The 24245-nt window shown below is 33.8% G+C and overlaps 1 protein-coding gene across 1 annotated transcript in view; it reads right to left on the bottom strand.

Annotated features, from left to right (window-relative positions):
• TENM4 (teneurin transmembrane protein 4) overlaps nt 1–24245 on the bottom strand; it is a 2938802-nt gene that overhangs the window by 2668170 nt on the left and 246387 nt on the right. Inside the window, exon 2 of the mRNA XM_047690277.1 lies at nt 20046–20128. The gene's annotated coding sequence lies outside the window, so the exon portion shown is untranslated. The remainder of the gene's footprint in view (nt 1–20045; nt 20129–24245) is intronic.

The raw sequence follows: 24245 nt of genomic DNA, 5'->3' as shown, positions 1-24245 counted from the left end.
CTGAGCCACCCAAGTGCCCCCAAAAACCATTCTTCACAACTGAACCTTGAGGACACAGCAAAAGCACATTGATCAAACATATTATTTAAGAACTGCACTTGGAACTTTAACTAATTAGGTTCTGCCCTATGCTCTGTGAAGTCACATAAGACATTTTTGTGTTTATAGAATCTTCCATAATGTGGACTGCCCAATATGGTAGCCACTACTACAGACAGCTACTAGGGCACTTGAAGGGTACAGAGTAATTGAAGAATTGCATTTTTAACTCTATTTTATTGAGTTACATTTTAGAAGTCAGATGTGATTAGTGGCTACTGTACTAGACAGTAGAATTTAAACAAGGGATATCTTTACATGAAAAGTGTTAATTACATTTTATTGTAATCTAATAATGAAATGCAATGCTGTTGTTGGAAACAATGAGTAGATCTATTAACTGCCAAAGATAATGACAATGTGATTTTTTAAAAGATATTTGGAGAATGTTAGAGATGGTATAGTCACAGAAAAAATTTTGGAAGAGTATATACCACATTTTGGGAAGGGTTGGATTTTCACTTTTGTATGTTTAGTGTTCTGAAACAAAAACATTGTCATACAGAGAAAAGTATAAACATGAAGGGGAAAACTAGTAATAAATGTGCAACCTACAGATAACAACTTTGATGAGTTTAATATATTTTCTTCATTGTCAGATATATTCAAATAGGTTATTTAAAAAGTTAGACATAAACACTGGAAGCTTTTAAACACTCTCATCTCACTTTGAGATGAGAGATTACTTTTTAAGTATTAAATAGAGTAGAAGTATCAAATTCTAAAAGAACAGTTCAATATTTGAAACAAGAATTGTTATATTTTAAAATACATTGCAAGTAAAATTAAACTCACATAATCTCAGTAAAAATATCTGTCTGCAAAATGACAAATGAGACACTGTGAAGGTAGGAAGGAATAATGCATGTCTCATTCATCATTGTATCCCCAGATAACTAAAAAGAGTGCCGAACACAAGATATCCTGGTACAGATATGTGTAAAATATGAAGGAATTTTTATGCACTGGAAAAGAACAAGAATAAGCAATTCACAGAGGAAATGGAAGTGACTAATACAAATATGAAAAAGTTAAACTTCACTAATAATCAAGGAAAGGCAAATGGAAACATTTATATGTAGTCTTTTATTTTCAGAGCAGCAATCATTCAAATACTGCTGGAGAGAGTATTGTGACACAAAGCTTTCTCTGTCAGAGGTGTATATGTATTAGAGATTGTCATGAAACTGGTAAATATCTCTGGAAAACAGTTCAATGAAATGACTTAAGAAACTTAAAAATAAGTATATGTTTGACCAAAGCATTCTAATACCAAATCAGAGGGCCAACTAAACATGTAACAATATTAAAATGTCTTTATAATGATGGTAATTACATAGAATAGAATAATATGTAATTACACATATTTTAAAGAGTTTTATATGGCATAGAAACTTATTTTTTAAGATTTATTTTTTTGAGACAGAGAAAGGGAGAGCATGTGTAAGTGGGGTAGGGCAGAGGAAGTGGGAGAGAGAGAATCCTAAGCTGACTCCACACTGAGTGTGGAGCCCAATTCCAGCCCCATCCCACCATCCTGAGTTCACGACCTGAGCCAAAACAAAGAGTTGGATGCTCAACCAGCTGAGCCACCCAAGCTTCCCATAGACAGTTTTTTTTTTTTTTTTTAATTCATTTCATGCCAACGATATTCAACTTTTCTTGGAACAAATTGTTTTTCACTGGAATTTTGTATAGAAACAAAATATGTAATATAAAAGTTGTATAAGTGTATTCTACAAGTTAATATTCATAAAAATGTATTACAAAATCACACAATGATAATAATAATACTTTTTGATGAACTTAGGAGGGACGGATGGCATTTGCAACCATATATAAGCTTCAATCTCAAAATCATTTGTTATTTGGATTATATTATATTAGAAAATTTTTATTTTCCTAGAAGTTTGAATGGTAAAAAAATCTTTTGGTAATTTTAGTAAGCCTTACTCATTTTAGTTAAGTTTTGGTAAAATAATTTCCCTTGTAATTTGAACTAAACTACTCAAAACCTTACATGAAGAGTAGTAGGAAATTATGATTTTAAGTGGACATGCTATGGCTTATATAACTTACAATTTTTTTTGTAGAAGTCAAAGACAGCATAGCTTTATTAAGCCCATTTTTTACTAAGTTTATTTTTATTCCAGTATAGGTAACAGTGTTTTAGTTTCAGGTGTACAATATAGTGATTCAAGAACTCGATACATTACTCAGGGCTCTTCATGATCAGTGCACTCTTTAATCCTCATCACCTATTTCATCCCCTGCCCCCTACTCTGGTGACCATCAGTTTGTTCTCTACAGTTAAATGTCCGCTTCTCGGTTTCTCTCTCTCTCTCTCTTTTTCTTTGCCCATTTGTTTTGTTTCTTAAATTCCACATATAAGTGAGATCATATGGTATTTGTCTTTCTCTGATGACTTCTTTCACTTAGCATTATACTCTCTATCTCCAACCATGTCATTGCAAATGGCAAGCTTTCATTTTTTTATGGCTGAATATTAAAGTTAAAAAAAGAATAACCAAAATTTATACCTAATACTCAAATATGCCAACTATGATATAAACATATCAGGTATATACTTCTCACTGTAAAACTGATTATTACACCTGAAGAGGGCAAGCTCCTTGCTCAAAATTTGACCTGGCATGTGAAGGTTAAGTACAGGTGCTGCAATAATTACCTTATCTTATACTCTGTGTACAGAGCCATGTCTAAAATATGCATATTGTTCAACGTTCCCATTAATTACACTTTAAAAAATATATAAAATGTATCTTAAGAGTTGAAAAATATTTCCAAGGTCTTCCCAATATATTGTCTGACACATTTGAATATGGTGGTGTTTCATGTTTGCTTTAAAAAATAGAGAAAAAATATTTTAAAATAAAATTTTAGTGAACTACCCTAAAGCACTTCCAGAGAACACTGTTATAAAGACTGATAATAATTCTGCAGAATAAATATCAATATTGATACCACTTTAAGTATAGGTATACGTGTAGACAGATGCAAAATACAGGTAAAAGTACTTCTTGGGGATTAAAGAACAAAACAGTTAAATATTGCAAATTTTTTTTTTAAATATTGCAAATTTTAAGACTAGGTTGTGATGTGAAAATCTGTATTTCTACTTTAAGTTTTCCTTATTTTCTGAGTTACCATGAGAATTTTCTTTTTACTAAACTTCATATGATAGCTTAAAAGATTTCTCTTCTCAAAAAAAAAAAAAGATTTCTCTTCTCAAAGCTGTTTGTCTATTCATCTTTTAGATGAGCCTTATGCAATTTGAAAAGAAAAAAACTAAGAATCGGTGGTTCTGATAGATATCACTTCAAAAGAAGATCTTCTTAATTGCTACAAACCTTATATTCCATCTAATTATTATGCTTTCATTTATTCATTTTACCCATAAATAGTTTTTGAGAACCTACTGTGTACAAGGCACTGAGGTATCACTGAGTAAATCCTTTCATCCAGACTTTAGGGCTGGCAAATAATTTTGCAGCACATAAGATCACATTCATTTTCTGTACTATTGTAGTCAAGAGATGCTTAAAAGCATCTTACATAGAACACTATCTACTAAACCTGCCCCACTGAATAATACATATATGCGTAATATATGTATACATGTATCTATATGTGTGTGCCTGTGTCTATGTCAATGTGAAAAAATTAAAATACTCTCTTTTTAAAATTTGGAGAAGTATTTTAGATGGAAGACTCAAGTTTTAATGTCACAGATTCATTTCTTGTTGTTGTTGCTTTTAATGTGCTAGATGCCAAAGATTACTGAGCACATTAAAACAACTGATCATTTCACCAAAGCAAATGATGTTACCACATTCCCACGTGGATAAAAATGTTATTTTCTTCAATGCAAAGCCAAAAAAAGGGAACTTTGCATTGAAAGCCATGTATAAAATACCCGCTCTGAACTAGGGTTAAGGGTTGCTTGAATGTAAAAATAACATTTATAGAAGACTAACTTATAATAAGGAAGAATTTAAAGTTCAAAAGAAAATGTCTCCTGAATGCCCTTGCTTGTATCATGAAGCAGCTCACGAGGATATTTATGGACCAAACCATGAAATATTTGGCATATATTTATTTCTAAGTCACTCAGAAACTTTCTGAGTTACAAGCACATTCTGCAGCCATTCATTCCAACAGTAGATTTTAATAAGTCTCTAGATGCACTATCACAGCTGAACCTAAGAATGAGCCCTAGAACTAATTCTGGTAAAGGTACACCAGAAGCTATTAGTGAGCTGAGTCTATAGCATAATTTGTCATTCACTGAAGCTCTAAGGCATCATTTTATCCCCAAGAGCCCAATGAATATATTCCTCCTTCGCTCCATATGTGTTAATTCCACTTTGAGTCTTACTAGAATATAATAAATTTGGATTATATTTCAGCTAAATTCATGTACAATATGTGCATACACATACACACCATGTTTCTTTAGATTGTATTAATTTTTCAGCAGATACTAAATCTTCAACTAATACCTTTTAACGACTTTTTAAAATCTAGCTTCTTTATAATAATATAATTATAATATGACATTGATTCCACTTATCTCTGTGCTACCAAAGCATTATAAAAATAATTTCTTATTAGATGATTTTTGTAGTTTTTGATAAATTTGTTTATTTATAAGATAATAAATTCCTTGGATTGATCCTGTTTTTAAAGTTATAAAATATTAGTTAAAGGCAAATCTGACCATATTACTTCCAACTAAATTCTCCTCCATGGCTTCTCATCATCTCCAGAATAAATTTTTTTTTTAAAGATTTTATTTATTTATTTGACAGAGATCACAAGTAGGGAGAGAGAGAGAGAGAGGAGGAAGCAGGCTCCCTGCTGAGCAGAGAGCCCGATGTGGGGCTCGATCCCAGGACTCTGGGATCATGACCTGAGCCGAAGGCAGAGGCTTTAACCCACTGAGCCACCCAGGCACCCCTGCAGAATAAATTTTTAATTCTGCTACATAGCTCACTAGAAGATCCCTGATGTGTTTCTCCCTACCCTCCTCATTCACCCTCCAGCACTCATCCACTTTCAGCCACTCCCAACTGCCTGAGTGCCCAGCTTGCCATGCCTTTCCTCATTGGTCACTATCCCCAGAAGGCTCCTTCCTGTTTCAATCACAAAATTTCAACTGTCTCTTCAAGTTCAATCTACTCTGGCTTTTCATAAATTCATAGCAATGCCACATTCTTACTCCTGTACAATAATAACATATTTAATTTTATTTATTTTTTTGCATATCTACTTCCTACACTAAACTGGAAGTTTCTCAAGATTAGGAATAATACTTTACTACTGCCTAGCCCCGTGTTAGGCAGAATATAGGTATTGGGTTCATATCTATAAAAACATGCTGATAAATGAATACATGCAAGAATTTTAGGAGTGGCAAAGCACTAGTAAAATAAGAAGCAAAATTTAGGGGCGCCTGGGTGGCTCAGTGGGTTGAGCTGCTGCCTTCGGTTGGGGTCATGTTCTCGGGGTCCTGGGATAGAGCCCTGCGTCGGGCCCTCTGCTCGGCAGGGAGCCTGCTTCCTCCTCTCTCTGCCTGCCTCTCTGCCTGCTTGTGATCTCTCTCTGTCAAATAAATAAAATAAAAATCTTAAAAAAAAAGAAGCAAAATTTATTTGCCTAATCAGGGAATGTTCTATTTGAAATTTGCTAAGTGCAGGTACTAATCTCCTGCATGCATAATGCAGAAGAACCAAATGAACCAAAGTGGATCTGTAAGAGATTTGTCCCCAAAATGTTATAAGGGGGCAATACTTAGGGCAGTATATTTAGATATATGTTTAAATATAATATATAATATATATTTTATGTAAATATATAGATATAGATAGATTTAATAACTTGGTCATAGCACTCACTGAAATAGCATGTCAAAAAAGTTATTTCTATGAAGGGTGGGGGGTGGGAGGTTGGGGGCACCAGGTGGTGGGTATTGTAGAGGGCACGGATTGCATGGAGCACTGGGTGTGGTGCAAAAATAATGAATATTGTTATGCTGAAAAAATAAAAAAATTAAAAAAACCACACACACAAAAAAACAGTTATTTCTGTACAGAACATATGGTAAACTCCTTCAGATCATAGATCTGAGCCAATGTTGAGTTCAAAATTCCACTCAAATATATGGAAATAGATATTTTTTGGCCATAACCAAATAATTTCTTATACCTTAATTTTCACTTGTGGTTTTGATAGTTATCTTTTCTGGGCTATTTTGGATTTAAATAAAGGTATTTGTTTTTTGTTTTGTTTTCTACTCCCTATATAAACAAGATATAAAATGCGGTAAGCTGGAATAAACTTGGAGAGAAGGGCTTGTTTTTAGGAACAGAAAAGCTCAAATGCTTAGATCAGGCTGATGAGAATGACAGACTATGAATAACAGCAGGGAGTGGAGAGGTTGACACTAATTGGAAAGCACTTGCCCTGCCCCAGAGCAGCAGCAACATGAAGCTCTAATAGATGGCTTGTGAAAAGAATACCAGCCAGTGCATTGCTGGAACTGTATCTGCTACTTTTTTTCCTTCCTCTCCTCTTCCTCCTCCTTCTAGTTCTTCCTCTTTTTCCTCCTTCATGACAAATGACAGAAATCTAATTTTTTGTGACCAAAAAAACACAACTAATTCACTTAAGCCAGAAATGTTCAGCATTTTGAAAAAGACAGTACAAGTGAAACCAAACATTTCTGAATCCAACCACTTTGTGCTACGAGGTCTAGATTCATTCATTAGCTAAGTACTTGGACATTATACTCGTTCATTCTCATGCTGTACAGGACTCAAATTTATTTCTTTAAGAAAAAAAAAGAGCACATGGTGAAAGTTTCTACTTTCCATTAAGTGGATGAATTTGAGTTGGTCATACTATGGATGCTGAGGTTTGTTTGCTCTTCTATTTCAGATGTCCCATATTTCTCTGCTTGGTGGCTTTCCCTGATGAGTTATGGTTTATCTCTTCCCTCTACCATGTCTACATGTTTAAACTTCATCCACTTTTTAAAAATTATGCAAATTCTTCTATTTTCTTTGGCAGAATAAGAGTAACATTTCTTTTGATTTCTATATACGACTCTCTGCCAGTCTCTGTCGTGCTTCCATACCTACTCAAATTATACATATCCATATATCTTATAGATCTAGATCTTAAGCTTACTACTTTGTCTCTGGTAAAGAACCAGGCACAATGTTTTTCACATATTTAGTGTTTCTGCCGAGATTTCTATCACAGATTTTACATGTGTTAAAGAACTGGTATAGAGTATTACTATAATACTCCCCTGATATGAAAATCTCCCCTGATATGAAAATGACCTTTAAATAAAGCACTTATATAGGTAAAAATATCCAAATTGTATTTAGTTTGCTCTATTATCTAACTGGCTGTTGTCAGATAAGTAATATTAATGTAAAGGAAGTTCAGGCAAGTCTACAGATGTTGAATTAGCTGTACCTCTTGTTTCTTTTTAAGAAACTTGATGTAAAACAGTATTATTAATAATAGCATTCTGAGAGTGTTCTTTAATTTTTTAAACTTATAAAGAGGTTCCTGGACTCTTTGGAAATAGTTTAAGGTAAGTTTCATCATTTTTTAAAAAATAAAGTATAGGTTACCCGTTTAGTCAAACAAAACAGAGAAGGAAATGCTATTGAAAAGCAGAGTAGAAACATCTAAAAGCTAATTTTTTTTCAAGAGATTAGAAGTATTTGGCAAAGTACTCAGGTAAATAGAAACATTTTCCCCCATTTCTAATTAAAATGCAAATAACCTCAGAACTAGATACAGGTTCTATTAGAGGATGGGGAGCCTTAGGATTTGGAGTCAGAGCATTCGAGTTCAAGCCAACCAAGTTTTGTGATCTTGAAAGAGTTACTTTCTCTCTTCATTCCCCCATTTTTTCCACATAGGAACTTTAATTTAATCATGGGGAAAATATTATTATAAAGACAAAAGAAGAATCCAGTCAAGGCAAACTAACATTGTTTTTGTGAGAATTAAATAATATGTAAATGTGATCCATATACTATATGCAGCTCTAAGCTGTATGGTTATTATGGTATTTTCTTTAAATAAGACTACTGTACTTTGCAGGGAGATCTCCAATCATTGGGATGAACTTGGCAGGAGTTTCACCTTATAACCGTGTTAGGCATATCACTGGCTTTCAATACTATGAATAAAAAAAAAAAGAGTTGGATTAGATAAACCCCACATTCTCTTGCAAACCAAAGACAAAACAAAACAGAGAATCATAGAACCTGTCCAAGTTGTAGGCTTCAGTTGGAACTGAAAGTAGTTCACAAATTGTTTTTTTATATAATGTGTTCACTTTTCTAGTGGCAAATGACTACTGGAACATCAATGCTAACATAAAGTTTTTAGAGTTATTTTCAAAATAATTTTAAAATACAGATTTTGTTTAAAGCTAAGGCTATCATGTTTTAGATGCTTCTGCTAAAATCTTTAAAATACTTTAAATAAATTTTTACCATTCTAATTAGTTTCTTGATAGTACTATTGTACTTTTGTCTATAAAAAACTACCCAGAGTCATATTATCAACATATCTTCACAGTATTTGGATCATTTGATATTCACTAAGAAGTTGAAAGCATTAATAATTTGAAGCAATTAATTTAGTTTCAAGTTATTATTGTCCTTTGGAAATTGTAATAAATGAGAAAATTAGCTTTTGAAGAAATTAGTGAGCTATTATCTGAAATATGTAAGCGACTCTTATGAAGACAACATTTGCTGTGATAAAGGAAAAAAAAAATAAAACAAAACAAGCCAAGAAATCACTGTGTGCCATTCTTTTTGTGTGTTTAGGGAAAAGAGAATATTCCATATTTATAATAAAAATAAAATAGCTTTAAGTGGTGGAAAGGAAAAAAAAAAAGATCCTGTCAACTCCGATATTCCCAGAGTTTTAGAGTTACTCTGCTAAAAATGTCCCAAGTCTCAATCATACTTAAGGTTATGTTTCTGAATAACTGAATTCTAACTGGACATTTTGCTGAGACTGTGGTCAAGAGAATTCTATTGTTCAGACAATTGTGAAATGTAGATTGTTGACTCTACTTGGGCTTGCCCGCCAGGGTGCTGGCTACACACCTTTTGCACTGACATTTACAGAAGAAATATTTAAAGTGAAAAAAATTTATGATTAGCTGAATTGAATTTTATGGGGTTCTGGGACAACTCCTTGGACTTGTGAAGAAAACCACATGATCTTTCTTAATATAAATCAAGACCTTGCTTATTTTACAAAAGCCTGCAATCTCAGCATTACAGTAACCCTTTAAATCACTGATCTAAATGGGAAGGGAAGATTTTAACCTGATGGACAGGGACATTTCTGTCATATTTTTAGTCACAAAGCAATATGCTGAATATAGGCTCCTATGTCTCTACCTCTTCTAGGCTTCATCAGGGATGATATGCCTTCATAATCAAAACATCAGTATAAGAAATTACCTTGTGCATCCATGCCATAATCCAGATGATTCAAGGAGTTCCTCAGTTACCAGCTGGTAGGATCTAAAATTAGTCCTGCTTTTATCAACATAATATTCATGATGACAGAGGCATTTTAAGACCAACCACAAAAAAATTTGAAAAGACCAACTAAATTTCTCTTCCTATCCTAGGTCCCCTATATTGTCATATTCCCCATGTCTACAACGACAGCAATATCAACAACTATAAAATACTAATCTTTATGTCTCCCATGGGAAGTATCATGCATTTGCCTGGCATTAAGCATGCAATATCTATCATTCCTATTATCAGTGTCACTGTTCCTTTCACCATGTAGGAATACACAGATTGAATAAAGGTTCAGCAGGGTTAGGTAATTTACTGAAGTAACAGTGCTAGAGACTAGGCTTCTCCTTCAATGTGTCTATTAATTCTCAATCTTAGCATTCTTATGCTAATGTAGTTCTTACATTTTGAATGAAATGACCTGCTGGTGTCACAATAACACCATCTCATTGTTCCTCAAAATATACATAGATACATACTTTTGTTCCTGGTGTTTTAATTAACTGGAACAACATCTAGTTATAGAACGGTTCCCTAAAGAACACTTTTTCAAAACATAGTTCAAATCCATCCTATCCAAAAGACAATCATGTATTTTATCACTAATAGTTTTGTCCTGCGAACTTTGAGATCCTGGCTCTTCTGCCTTTATCTTTAAGATGCTTGGCTTTTTAACTTATGCTCCAGTAACATGTAGTCACTGGTCATTGCCTGGATACAACATGTATTTCCTTACATTAGTGTTTCTGCTTATCCCCTGCCTGGGATGTTTTCCTCAAAATGTTTATTCAGTGAACACAGATTCTTATTCTTTAAAAACCACATTAGGTATTAACTCTTCTAGGGAGCCTATTCTGATTATCAAAGTCTATGTTCCCACAGTAGTATTCTATGCTTGCTTTTTAATGGGTGCTATTTGAGCACCTATTATACTAATAATATACATGTTTTCTCTTTCTCCCTCATAAGACAATATCTTGTTGCCTCCACAGCACTTTGTCTAAAGCCATGCACATTTTTAAATAAATACATGAAGAGAAGTTTTATAACTTACCAAAATGTGTTTTATAAGGCATTAATTGTTGATATATGTTTATGTGTTCCAGCCTTTATGTGTTATTACAAATTTGGTCAATAATGTACGTGCTCTATCCCAGTGATCAAGAACACAACTCTCTAAAGATTGTCTGGCTTGGCCAAGTACTAGAAGTAAGATCTTGGACAAATTATTCAACTTGTCTTGATGTTAGTTTTTTCATCCAAAAATAGAGATAATAATAATTTCTATCTCATAGTGTTCTAATGAGAGTTAAATAATTGCATTTATACAAAATTTTTTATAATAGTGCTTGCACACCATTTTGTTAGGTTCTATTCTTAATTATCAATGTATCAATTCTTAACATTAATTTTATGGACACTGAATGAATATATAGGGTAGAAAATGCACTGGGTTTTGAATTTATTAGGAAAAAAAAAATCCATGATCCTAGTTCTCATAAAGAACACAGCATGAAAAGGAGAAAATAAGGATGGAAATATGTGTATGAATATGTCAAAGACATACACACATATCTATATATATATACATATATAATATATATACATACATATATTACATATATTATATATACATTGTATATTATATATACATACACATATCTATATACATGAAATATATGATAAATTGTGATACCATGAATAAAACCATCAAGAGATCTGTGACAGAGCATGATGTAGGTGTCCAGCCTTATGTCATACAGCCAAATAAGGCTTCACTGAGAAGGATCATTTAAGCTGAGAAATAATAAGAGTGAACATTTGAAGAAGAGTAATTTGAAAAGATAGACCATAAAATGCAAGACCTGACCACTAGAGAAAGTTTAGTGTGCTGGAGGAATTAAATAAAGGCCAGGATATAAGAGTGTAGTCAGTGAAGGAACAGATGGCAGGAAGCTGAGGTAGACAGAGATAAGACAGTGTATGACTTTGTAATTAAACTGAGACCTCCTTTCTGAACAACCTTATAACAACTGTAGAATACACCCAGTAAATACTTACTATATGGACCTGAAAAGTGGCTTCAAAAGTGGCTATTTGATATAATTCTAAACTGTAAATAGATAACTAGACAAAGTGGGGATTTTCTTCAATTGTTTTTCTTCTTAAATTAAAAAAAGAAATACCACATGATCCAGTAATTCCACTACTGGGTATTTACCTCCTCCCACCAAAAAAGCTCCACTAATCAAAAAAGATATATATATATATATCGATATATATATATATATATATATATATATCAAGATATATATATATATATATATATGAAAGCATTATTTGCAATAGCCAAGATAAGAAGCAGCTCAAGCGTCCATGGATAGATGAATGGATAAAAAAGATGTGAAATGTGTGTATATTTGTACATAGTGTGTATATATATAAATATGTGTGTATATACATCTATAATAGAATATTACTCAGCCATAAAAAGGAAGACTTCATGCCATTTACAACAACACAGATGGACCTAGAAGGTATTAAGCTAAATGACATAAGTCAAATACCATCATGCTTCACTTATATGTGGAATCTAAAAAATAAAACAAATGAAAAACAAACAAAAAGCAGAATCATATCTATAAACACAGAGAACAAACTGATGGTTGCCATGGGGGAGGGAGGTGGGGGAATGGGGGAAAATGAGTGAAGGGGAGTAGAAGATACAGGCTTCTAGTTACAGAGTGAGTAAGTCATGGGGATGAAAGGTACAGCATAGGAAATATAACCAGTGATATTATAATTATGTTGTAAGGTGACTGATGGTAGCTACGCTTGTGAGCACAACATAATGCATAGAGTTGTGGAATCAATACATTGTACACCTGAGACTATTATAACCCAGTGTCAACAACACTCGAATACACATAAAAAAGTAGATAAGCAATGTTTCATGAGAGCATAAGTTAGAAAAATGTTGAATCAAAGAAAGTTTAAAATGCTTCTTTACTGTGAGACTAGAAGTTCTTCAATATGTTACTGGGAAATGTGACTGTCCAATAATGAGATACAGTATGAATCATTCCCAAATATTTTTCTGGAACTCCTTTATTTTAGAGCATTATTTTGGTCTAGGGCAACACTGGAACAACCCACTTTGGTAAGTGCTAGCTGAGATAAATGAGAGAGCTTAACTGAATATTATAGTCCATACTTGAACTTGATATGTGGCATTGACAAGAAACTTTAAATTCCTAAACCTCAGTCTTTCCATTTTACAGTGGAGAGAATAAGTCATTTCAAATAGTCATGGTATAAGTGAAATGTCATAATCTATGTAAGTTAGGCTAAAGTCTAGCACATTTTAGTCAATAAATATTACTACTTAAAAACAGAAATATGCTTTTCGGAATGTTTTATAATTTGATGTTGCTTTAGATTATTCAGATTTTATCCTAGGGTTTACCACAGACATCAGAGTTGAGTAAAATATTTAATGTTTCATATTAAAAGAGTTTATGTATTTTTAACTGTCTTCAACAAGATTTTATAGAACTCAAAAAAAAAAAAGACAATGAATAAAAAGTAATGTAAAAGCCAGCCTTCTGCTCCAATCTTGAAGGAAGGGGTTTCAGAAATACAACCCTTAATTTCTTTAATTCTACAGTGGTAGCTGGCCTTTGATTAACCCAATGATTCCTACTTTTTTGTATTTATGCCCTATTATTGGCCTTATCTACATTAAATCATAGCTGGCCTGTCAGACCAGAGGAATATGGTAGAAAGAATGGTGTACAGCTTCCACAGTTAGTTTATAAAAGATATTGTAGCTTCTGCTATGACCTATTGGAATATTTGGTTTGGAGGAAGGTGGCCACCAGGTCATAAGGACACTCAGTGGTCCCTGTAGAAAGATGTACTTGGGTACAGCTAGCTTGCCAACAGCCAGAGCCAACTTGCTGATTATGTGAGTGAGCTACTACCTTAGGAGTGGATCCTTGAGCCTCAGTCAAGCCTTCAAATGACTACAGCCTTGGACTGCATGCTGACTTTAACGTCTTGAAAGACTATAAGCCAGAACCATTTAGTTAAGTTGTTCTTAAAAGCACTGCTTTATGAAAACTATAATAGTTAACAGATACTATTATTGCTCTATACCACTATGGTGTGGATAATTTTCTGTATAACTGGTAAGTAATGGATCTATAAACTCCTTTGTTGAGAATATTTTGTTTAGTTTCATTTCCCTGTTTTAGTATTTACACACATTATTCCCAAATTTTATACTTCTTTCTGATGTACCTCCTTGGAAGACAGTCTTTGTTCTGTTATTTTTTCCTGTATTCTTATTATAATCACCATCTGTATCAACCTTACTTATTTGGAGGTCCTGGTACCCCACTGACTATGCTACTGGCTTCTTCAGTGAAATATCTTCTCCTCTGCATCTTCCTTTCTGTTCAATGGCTCTTTTCTCTTTTTATACATTTTGTTTTCTTATTATAAACAAACACACAAAACACATTTTATTCTGCAATTCTGCTAAATGATCAAGGTACTATTTACTCATTCATTTAACCATCTATTCAGCAAATGTGAAACACCACTAACCAGTATCTTCTCAATGGTTGTGAGATAAAAATTTCAAAAGAGGTTCCCTACTCTCATCTAATTACAGACAAGTCCATAGAAATTATAAATTAGGTTGTCAAAAGCCAATGGTCAGCATAAGAATGTGACATAGCTCATGCACAAGGACAATGAAAACACAAAATAATGGTAGGCCTTAGTATGCATGGGAGTAGCGAAGGTCCTAATTTCCTCAGTGAAAAAGGGGCATGGACAGGAGTTAATAACAAGGATGTGACAATGGTAGTGTAGCCAGTCTCAATGAAGCCAGTCTTTTTTTTTTTTTCTTTCTCTTTTAAGATTTTATTTCTTTATTTGAGAGAGAGAGAGAGAGAAAGAGCACATGAGTGGGCAGGACAGACAGATGAAGAGTAGAAACAGATTCCCCACTGATTTGGGAGCCCAATGTGAGACTCAACCTCAGGACCCCAGGATCATGACCTGAGCCGAAGGCAAATGCTTAACTGTCTGAGCCACCCAGGCACCATAAAGCCAGACTTTTTACAGACCTATGAAGGAGTGTTATTTGGATACCAGCGGAAGGTACGGAAGATACTGAACTCACTTCTGAATACAAAATATGTAAGATATTTGAAATAAGGTTTCTTTTGAAAGACCATGATAAGTCAGATTCATAGGGAATAAAAAAAAAAAAGGTTTGTGCTGACCTATGAGATATGGGGACTATTCAATGAAAAGTTTGAAGATGTAGAGGACTGTGATAGTTACGGAACTGATCATACATACTGCACAATAAAGGGATACAAAGGTCCATTAGTCACTGGAGAGGAAGAAAGTTAGATCAGGGTATGGGAATTAGAAAGAAGAATAAAGGTGAGCTTATAATAAAAGACAGATGACCAGAGGCACTGATCTCTTAATCAGTGGCTGAGGGTAACGAGGTATGAACCATGATGAATATAAACGAGTGCAATACCTTCCTTAAGCATCAAGACTTTAGAAGCCCTTGACACAGTGTCTTACCCACAGAAAGCACTTAATTGGTTTATGCTGAATGAGAGATCTCTGGGTCAAAATAAGATATTTAGAAGTTATTAAGTTACAGATGATAATTTAAATAATAAGAGTGAATACAAAAACCCAAGGGGACCATGATGAGATTTACAAAGTCAAAAACCTGGGAAATCGGTGTATATTTATGTGTGTGTGTGTGTGTGTGTGTGTACATACACATTCGTGAATACACACATACATGCATATAGAAGACTCTTGCGAGCATTCATGTAAAAGAATGGAGATAATAGATATAATAAAGAAAAGTGATTGACTTACTTAAATTATGCAACCCATTCAACTCTAAACTTTGCCATGCTATTTCCTGAGACCTGCGGTTTGGACCTTGGCTTGCTTCAGAACCGCCTGAGGACTTAGAAATACCAGTGCTTCAGAAATACAACAGCTTTAGAGCTATTGAATCAGAAATTGGGACTGGCCCCCAGGCATTAACTTCTAATTATATGATTAGAATATTGCCCTATTACCTTGTCTACTAAGCAATTCTATGTGAGTACCTTAGATTTATGCTCAATTTCCTTCAGAAAGTATTTAGTGGATTCTAGAACAACCACTTCCTCCTCATTCTCACCCCTCTACAAGAAAATATCTATACCATTTCTGACAAGTGATAGTAATTTTAAGAATATTTTAAGTGATGCAGAGCTAACTCTTATATATGGATGATTGCATAGATTAATATTCTTGATTTTAGAAGATTCTTCCATGTTTTCAATTGGTATGTTACTCCATAGAACTCCTACTTTTACATATTTCTAAGTGTAACCTTGGAAAGGTTATTTAATTAATCAGAGTCACTCAGGATGCTATAATAAATCAGAGGCTGGATATCTAGTCAACTGTGGGGGATGATTTGTGATTCTGAATTCCTCACACACTTTTTTTTTTTTTGGCACTTTGTTTTTGACCCAATGTGGAACTAAACTTTATTTTATTTTATTTTTCATTCATTTATTTATTTATTTGACAGAGAGAGAGAGAGAGAGAGAGATCACAAGTAGGCAGAGAGGCAGGCAGAGAGAGATGGGGGAAGCAGGCTCCCTGCTGATCAGAGAGCCCAATAGGGGGCTCCATCCCAGGACCCTGAGATCATGTCCTGGGCCGAGGGCAGAGGCTTAACCCACTGAGCCACCCAGGAGCCCTGGAATTAAGCTTTTAAACATACACACATGTAGAATAGAAAACCATATGTCAATAAATGGGTCACGTATTTGCCATGTAAACATACCACCCTTAATTCCTTATCTTTTATCTTTTTAATTTAATTCATGTTAATGCTTTTAAAATGATTATGCACAAGCCACTTCTATGTACCTATGCATTCATAAATATAGATCTATGCTAAAAAATGTAATCTTTCTTAATTATCTGCATTTAAATGTCTGTATATTTCCTATTTATAGTCAGTTTACATGAAAACAACAGCTGCCCTAGAAAAATAATTGCTGGGAAAGAACCAGGGTATAACTAAGCAACCATGGGCATTTCCTGGTGAAATAAATCTATTTGACTGAAAGCAACTCTGAATGTTAAAATGGGAATAGGAAAACATCTATGAGCATGTTGCTCCTCCTTCAAGAGCAACTGGATTTCAGATATAATTAGAAAACTATTTTCTCCATCTATATTTTTATTACCTGTAAGCCATTAGCCTTCCATAATTCTCACAGTACACAGAGAACTGATATACTACTACAGAAATAAGAGAGACTGAACATCAAATGTATTTATAGAATAGCTTGATCGATCAACAAGAATATTAAATATTTAACTAATTTTAACTTCATTAAACCCCAAACTTGTTTCCTAAGCTTCACTGACTTTAAATCTGTCTTTGCAGACCAGTTATTTGAAACTTAGTGAACTATAAAGAGATGTGTCTTGTTAATGTTTTTTAATGGGATTTAGCCTAATACTGGGATTGTGCATAGTATAATTTCAATACATGTTTGTAATAAATTGGTCAATAATAAGATGAGTATTGCTGCTAGAAACTAAACCATTTCTATGTGTTGAAACTTACATTTTCTTAACACATTTGTCTCTAAACTGAATATTTAAAAATTGTTTGTTAGATGATCTTATAAAATATATATGGTAAAAAAGAAATTTCAAATCATATATAGTTTATAAAAAGTAAGTCCCTTCCACTCTGGATCCTTTACCCTGATCATCTATTAGTAAATTCTAAATATTTTCTGTTCCCATCCTTTTCCCCTTTGTAGCACATTGTAGACAATTAATATTTGAATATACAAATATATATGTCTATCTACACATGACATTACAAAATTAAGGGATATTATGTATTCTGTTTTGGACTTTATTTTTGCTTTTGGTTTGTGGGTGGTTATGTAAGTTCACCTTATTTTAGAAATGCTAACAGTATATATGGATCTATTTTCACTGTATGAAAGCTCTCAAGTGGTCCATAACTATGACATTGTTTAATCAGACCCAGCTATCAGGCATTTAGATAGTTTCTGATTTTTCACTGATATGAATAAAGTTACCACATGTATCTTTTTCATGCTCTTTGGGAACATCACTGTGTGCGCATCTGCCGAGAAGAATCCTTGAAGTGAAGTTGCTGGGTTAAAAGGTCTGTGCATTTTAAATTTTGATAGAAACTGACAACTTGTTCTCAAACCAGTGACAGTTTTAAAACATGACTATATTGTATTCCATTCCAACTTTCAAAATGTTATCCATAGTCCCTCCCCCAATGTACTCAAAATAAACATAGAGTATCAGTTTATATTTTTAAGTCTGCTGTTCAAACAGTTACTAGATGTATCCTTTTTCTTCAGTGCCCCCCCCCACCAACCCTGTCCTTACATAAACATATAATCTAAGTAAAAATATCCTGTCTGTCAGGCAAGCACAGCTTCAACACATAAGCCCTGGGCCCCTTTCCAATCAGATTGTCATACTTCATCCCTCTGCTCTAAAGGTGACGAACCAAGTCACAGTCCTGCCAAAAATGATTTTGAGTGTTTATTTACCCACAACCTTGTCACCATTGCCTTTTCTCAAATGTGTTGTTTGCCAATGTGTCATGAAAAGTAAAGGTGTCTCATTATTTCAGCTGGCATTTAGGTCATTGTAAAAGTGACTGAGTATCTCCCTCATTTCATTAAAACTCATGATTACTTCATAAACATATCTAGCATTCTTCAAGAGGTATACTACTTTTTTCATTATTGAACCAACATTATAGTATGACTTCTGAAGAAAGCACCCTAAGCCAATTGATTTGTTCAGCAAGTTTTACATTTAAAAGGTTATAGGAAATGTTCTAAGTGGATGGCAAAAATGCCCCTATGGTCAGGTGAAAAGACAGAATAAATCATTAGAGTGGCAACATGTTATAATGAGAAAAGCCAAAAAAGGGAATGCTCATTGAACATACATCATTTAGTGCAAAAGTATGGTCCAGGCCTTGGTGAAGGGAAAAAAATTAAAAACAAAACCAAAAACAACTAATTGAACTGATGCAAAGAATTAGACCCTGTGCCCACTGATTTCCCTGCCTAGACATTTTTAAAGGAAGAGTTAGTGCTGCAGGTTTATAGAGGAGGAAATGGAAGCTCAGAAATATTACCTAGTTAATGGTGAAGGGAGAATTAAACCCAAAGTCTGTCTCTTTGCACACCTGAAAACTTTTTTCACAGTACTGTACTCATTTTTATCAATGTCAATTCTGATGAGAATCAGAAAGGTAAGTTCACTAATAATTACAACTATGAAGATTGATAGAACTCCAGCAGCAGGGAGGGAGGGAGAGAGAGAGAGAGAACTGTCTTTTGCATTTTGCATGTGGGAGATGGTGAATAACTTCCTTCTACACAATGACTAAAAAAGGTCATTAACTTTGAATACAACACACTGGCTTCAAGAACTGTGTTACCATCTTCCTTTCTTTCCTCCTTCTTCTTCTTCTTCTTCTTCTTCTTCTTCTTCTTCTTCTTCTTCTTCTTCTTCTTCTTCTTCTTCTTCTTCTTCTTCTTCTTCTTCTTTTTTTTGCCAGAGCTCAACTTCTGCATCTCTTATCCATTCCCAACAGTTTCAATATGCGTGTTATTCAGATAGCTCTAGGTCATACAATAGTTTATATTCTCCCTGAACCCGAGTTCACTGTAAGTGATTTAATGTGACAGGAAATAGAAAATTGTATTGGCAGAATGTTGCTAAACTTAATTACTCACCAATCCAACCCCAATCAATTAACTACAACATTAAACAACATAAATTCTAGATTATCTTCTATGAGAAAGGTCGCTACTCCTGATTCTTCTCAATTAACAACTCTACTCCTTTTATTCACATGCAGAACCATAGCCAGTAAATCCATGTTAATTTACAATAATGATACTTTATATTTATATAACAGTTGCAATTTTCAAAGCACTTTCATATCTACTAACTCAGTTCAGCTTTGTCATTCAATAACTCATAATTCAAAGCAGGTAAGATTTTTGCAGCTTCTCAGGTCATTAAAAATGAGACTTGGAGAGATCAACGGCTCATCCAACATGACATACTTAGGAAATTTTAGGTATCAGACATGTCATAGAGTCCTGAGGGGTCAAAAGATGTATTTTTCTGAAAACTTCTAAATATAACACATGAAGAAGCCAAGACTTTGAAAACTTCAACAATTTGTCTAAAGTCACATACCTAGATAGAGACTGGCAGAACTGGGAACTTGAGACAGCTTTTGCCTCCTGGTTCTGTGCAGTTTTCAAGGGACACTCAAACTCCTAACAATTAGAAACAATACAAAAATCAGACATATTAGGGGAATTATGTTTTAACAATGTCTACCAAGTCTATTACAACTTGTCTTCCCTTGCAATACCTAATTTTTTTTGCTGTAATTACAAAATCTCAATAGTAATGGCAAAATTAAAATTTTAACTGTTTTCTCAACTTAACATAAAAGTACACTTTAGTTTTTCTCTGAGGATAGATTCCTTAAATCCTTAATTCCAAGACACTCTTCTTCACCTTCATCTCCACACCCAATGCAACTTATTATCTTCACTTCCCTTGCCTACCACAGGCAGTAGACTAGACCATGTGTATTCACTCTGCCACCTTCTCAGCCAGTCTTACATATTTTCAATTTAGCATCATATCCTTTACCCTTAACACATGGTATGTAAGAGAGAGAGAGAGAAATTTCTGTTCTTTTCAACATCTTCACTTGATGCTTTTTCCCCACCCTGGAATTTGCTCTCCTTCATTTGCCCCATACCTAGTTAACTTTGGAAACATATCTCACTTATTCTAATGTGTCTCCTCAGACTGCCCAGTTCCTTTTGATACTACCAATTTCAAAACACCTGAACACAACCCTTTTGGAAAAAATAAAGGGTGACAAAAAAAAAAAAAAAAAAAAGAAGAGAGAGAGAGAGAGAGAGAGAGAGAGAGAGCACCCATTATCTTCCAGGCACAATCCAAAGACCTCTTGATCATCATAATAGCAAGTTTTTGGTACGATTAGAAAAGTTAAATGAGTTGCCATTAAGCTAAAGACCTAGCATTAGAAACCAGACAAAAATACCAGTACCACTAATAGTAATATTAATGATAATAAAACTACAAAAATGATTATTAAATTCTTCCTATATACAGGAGAGTTTTAAGTGATTTACCCATATTATAAAATTTTATAATCACAAAATAATCATAATAACACTGATCTCACCTTGTGAATAAAAAAATAAGGCTCACAGTTTATTTATAAATATTTTGTTTATTTGAGAGAGAGAGAGATATTGAGAGAGAGAACACAAATGGAGGGGACAGGCAGAAGGAAAGGGAGAAGCAGGCCCGCCATGGAGCAGGGAGCCCAATATTCAGGGCTGGATGTGGGGCTGGACATAGGGCTCAATCCCAAGACCCCAGGATCATAACCTTAGCAACAGGGAGACGTTTAATTGCCTGAACCACCCAGGCACACCAGGCCCACAGTTTTTAATCATGCTATTCAAAGTTCTATAACTCGTATGTAAAGAAGCTTAGCCATGAGACAAACCAAATGATTTTATAGCTCTTGAACAAACTTTCTACCATATGTCTCTATGTCAGAGAACAGATACATAGCAATACACCATGATTTATCATCAGATTTATTTTCTGTTTGACTCATACATTCTATGTTACACTGTTCTAAAGATGGAATAATCTTGACCCTTTGCACTTTAAAATTTGTCTGGATGACCTGGCTGAGGCAACCTACTGAATCGGACAAGATAATTTGTAAATGATATATCTGATAAAGGGTTAATATCTTAAAGTGTATAAAGAACTTACACAACTCAACATCAAAACAACAAATAATGTGATGAAAAATGGGCAGAGGACCTGAATAGACATCTTCCAAAGAAGACATATAGACATATGAAAAGATGCTCCACATCACTTATGATCAGGGAAATGCAAGTCAAAACCACAATTAGATAACACCTCACATCTATCAAAATGGCTAGTATCAAAAACACAAGAAACAGGAAGTGTTGGTGAAGATGTGGAAAAACAGGAACGCTAATGCATTGTTGATGAGAATGTAAGTTTATGCAGCCATGCTGGAACTCAGTATGTAGGTTCCTCAAAAAATTAAAAATAGAAATACCATATGATCTAGTAATTAAACTACTGGGTATTTACCCAGAGAAAATGAAAACACTAATTTGAAAAGATACATGCACCCCTATGTTTATTGTAGCATTAATTATAATAGCTAAGATATGGTAGCATTAAGCATTCATCAATAGATGACTAGATAAAGAAGATGTAATATATATATACACATACACACACATATATATGCATATATATGTATATATATATATACACATATATATATATATAAAACATTACTCAGTCATAAAAAAGAATGAGATCTTGTCATTTGCCCCAACATGGATGGGCCTCCAGAGCATTATATTAAGTGAAATGTCAAAAACTTATCTGCTTCAGCAATAGGATGTTAGAAATATGGCATAGCTAAAGCACTTGTGCAGTTGAATTTGCCTACAACTGTGCCTCTGTGCCATTACCAGACATACCTGTGCTAGCTAGCCTACTGGTCCCAGGAAGAAGATAAAAGACTTGTAGAGGAAGTGAAAATAAGAAGGTAAGAGACTTGTGGAGGACAGTGAAAATAATAAATATAAGTGAAAAACACAAAAACAATATAATTTCACTTGTATGTTGAAACTCTAAAAATAAGTTAACAAACAAATAAACAAAGAAAAAAACAACAAAGAGACCCATATATACAGAGAACTAACTGGTGGTTGCCAGAGCAGAAGACATTAGGGGGATGAGGAAAATGTGTGAAGGGCAGTGGGAAGTACAGGCTTCCAGTTATGGAATGAGTAAGTCATGGAGATGAAAGGTACAGCATAGGATATAGAGTCAACGGTATTGTAATAGTGTTGTATGGGGACAGATGGTGGCTTCACTGAGGTGAGCATAACATCATGCCTAGAGTTGTCAAATCACTATCTTGTGCACCCGAAATTAATGTAGCATTGTGTGTCAACCATAGTTCAATTAAAAAAAATTGTCTTGGAAGTCAGTGTCCCTAAAATAACAATAATTTATGGATCATTTGTAAGTGTTAAGTCTTAATATCTCAAATCTCCAACTGTGTGATACAATTATGAGTATGCAAATTTTATCAATTGGCAAACCAAAGCCTATAATTTCACAAAAATAAGTGGTCAAACTAGAGTCCAAATCTTGTTCTATTGCTTTCAAAGTCATAATTTCCCACTATTCTCCACCATCTCTCTTGCATCAATAATGTGGTTATAGCTTATTGACAACTGATGTATATTTGGTAGTGGAACTTTGCTTCTGTCTGATTTTGGTGAAACTGAAGGATCCTTTTTGTGTGATTACATTTTCCTAAGCATAAATCAGAGAAGGTTGTGGAAAAAGCTTTTCCTCTACCCATGATTTCTAATTCATGTTAATGAAAAATCCTACTGAGTAAATGCAAATTATATTTAATTATATATTTTAGAGATTTACTTATTTTTGGAAAATATACAACATTAAGACTCTCTAATTAATGTGAGGACATATGGCCATCATATGTTCAGCAGCCCAAGTTTGATCTTATAGAAATGACTAATGAACACATTTTGAAGACTTAAGGAAGATAGGAAGAAAGCTCTTACTAAGTACTTGTTAAATAAGGAGTTAAAAAATTCATGTGCACTCAATTATGCATTCAGTTTAAAACTAATTAACATTCCTGTCATTAGCTCACCATCTTTAAAAAAATTTAAAAAAAATCACATTTTACAAGCATCTCAAATTCTTTTTTAAGGTGATTTTTTTTCTTCTTTTTTTAGCAGATTATTAACAGAGAATAACCAGGCAAGTCCGATTCTATGTGTCTCTCTCAGTATCAGAAAGTAAGTGTAATGAATAAAAGAAATGGATGGAAATAATACAAGATGCAATTTGTATATATCATTTTATTTAATATTTATAACAATCCGGTGAAGTAGCTATTATTATAATAAATTAACATTCCATTAAGTTAAGCCTTAGAAATGTAATAACTTGCCATGTATCAAAGTAATGGCAGAGTGGGGTAGAAACCGAGAGATATCTGGATTTTGGAGACGGTACTTTAAGCCCTTTTGTGTTCATTCACCAATTATTATTTCCTTTTAACTTTTAACATAAAGTGGACATGTGTTAACCATGTCCACAAAATACTGCATAACAAATCACTCCAAAACTTGGTGTTTTAAAGGAACAATCATTTATTTTTGAAGATCTGCAGAGCACCTGGTGTCAGCTGCTGTGACCTAAGTTTTCTGTTGTGACTCTCCTCCAAAAGTCTCTTAT

The sequence above is a fragment of the Lutra lutra genome, chromosome 10 (genome assembly GCF_902655055.1).
Source record: "Lutra lutra chromosome 10, mLutLut1.2, whole genome shotgun sequence".
Taxonomy (NCBI): domain Eukaryota; kingdom Metazoa; phylum Chordata; class Mammalia; order Carnivora; family Mustelidae; genus Lutra; species Lutra lutra.
This window is presented reverse-complemented; position numbering and strand designations above follow the sequence as displayed.